This window comes from Cebus imitator, unplaced genomic scaffold (genome assembly GCF_001604975.1).
Source record: "Cebus imitator isolate Cc_AM_T3 unplaced genomic scaffold, Cebus_imitator-1.0 Scaffold152, whole genome shotgun sequence".
Classification (NCBI taxonomy): domain Eukaryota; kingdom Metazoa; phylum Chordata; class Mammalia; order Primates; family Cebidae; genus Cebus; species Cebus imitator.
The window spans coordinates 1908910-1910711 of record NW_016107467.1 but is presented as its reverse complement, the minus strand read 5'-3'; the positions used below and the strand labels follow the sequence as shown (position 1 = coordinate 1910711).

Here is a 1802-nt window from a genome sequence, read left to right as displayed (position 1 = left end):
GTCACACATGCTGTAATGCAATGGTGTGATCCTGGCTCACTGCAACCTCCACCTCCCAAGTTCAAGCGATCTTCCTGCCTCAGCCTCCAAAGTAATTGGGACTACAGGCACATGTCAACACGCATGGCTAATTTTTTGTATTTTCAGTAGAGACAGGGTTTCACCGTGTTAGCTAGGATGGTCTTGACCTCCTGACTTCGTAATCTGCCTGCCTTGGCCTCCCAAAGTGCTGGGATTATAGGCGTGGACCACCACGCCTGGCCCAATACAACCTAATTCTAATAAAATATACAACCTTTGCTCCAGCATAATAGCTTCATTTCCTTCTCCTTGTGTGTGTTCAAATTACTGTTTTATCCTCATTTCAAAGAGATTAAGAGAATATATAAAACATATATAAAAATATATATTTGTAAAGTTTCTTACATTAGTATATATATCATTTCTGGTGCTTTATATGTCTCTGTGGATTCAGGTTATGTCTAGTGTCCTGTTCTTTCAACCTGAAGGATTCCTTTAGTATTTATTGACAGTTGGTTCTGCTACTAATAAATCCTCTTAACCTTTTTTTTTAGGAATGTCTTTATTGCCTTTATTTTTGAAGGGTAGTTTTTCTGGATATAAATTCTTGGATTTACAGTGGGGTATTTTTTCTTTCCTTTTAGCACTGTGACTATGCCATCCCCCTGCCTTCCGGCTGCCATTGTTTCAAATGAGATGCCAGCCATCAATCACATTGGTGTTCCCATGTATGTAATAAGTCATTTTCCTCTTGTTATTCTTAAGTTTTTCTGCCTTTCACTTTCAAGAGTTTAGTTGTACTGTGTCTGGATGACAATCTTGTCTTTATTCTATTTGGGATTTGTTATCAGGTTAGATGTGAATTTTTAAAATCAAATTTTTGGGTGCTTACTTCAGTAGCACATACACTAAAATTTGGAACGATACAGGGAAGATTAGCATGGCCCTTATGCAAGGATGACACACAAATGTGTGAAGTGTTCCATATTCTCCTGAGGCAGGAGAATCCTGCAGAAGTACTTGATCCCAGGAGGAAGAGGTTACAGTGAGCCAAGATCATGCCAGTGGACTCCAACCTGGGTGATAGAGTGAGCCTCTCAAATAAAAAAAAAAAAAGAAAGAAAGAAAGAAACACGCAGAGTACAGGCCAATATCTCTGATGAATATTGATGCAGAAATCCTCAACAAAATACTAGCAAACTGTATTCAACGATACGTTAGAAAGATCATTCAGGGCCAGGCTCAGTGGCTCACACCAGTAATCTCAGCACTTTGGGAGGCCGTCGCCTGAGTTCAGGAGTTCAGGGCCAGCCTGGCCAACTTGCTGAAACCCTGTCTCTACTAAAAATGCAAAAATTAGCTGGGTGCGGTGGCAGGCGCCTGTAATCCCAGCTACTCAGGAGGCTGAGGTAGGAAAATTCCTTGAACCTGGGAGGCAGAGTTTGCAGTGAGCAGAGATTTGGCCACTGCACTCCAGCCTGGGTGACAGAGTGAGACTCCATCTCAAAAAAAAAAGAAAAGAAAAAGATAATTCATCAGCCAGGTGCAGTGGCTCATGCCTGTAATCCTAGTACTTTGGGAGGCAGAGGTGGGTGGATCACCTGAGGTCAGGTGTTTGAGACCAGCCTGACCAACATGGAGAAACCCTGTCTCTACTAAAAATACAAAATTAGCCGGGGTGTGGTGGCACATGCCTGTAATCTTAGCTACTTGAGAGGCTGAGGCAGAAGTACTTGAACCCGGGATGTTGTGGTGAGCCAACACCACACCATTGCACTCCA

The 1802-nt window shown here is 42.5% G+C and overlaps 1 non-coding gene across 1 annotated transcript; it reads left to right on the top strand.

Annotated features, from left to right (window-relative positions):
* Nucleotides 1-905: 905 nt before the first annotated feature.
* Nucleotides 906-1013, top strand: LOC119473376. The gene has a single exon (XR_005202582.1). It is a non-coding gene; the product is annotated as a U6 spliceosomal RNA (small nuclear RNA).
* The last annotated feature ends 789 nt before the right edge of the window (nucleotides 1014-1802 follow it).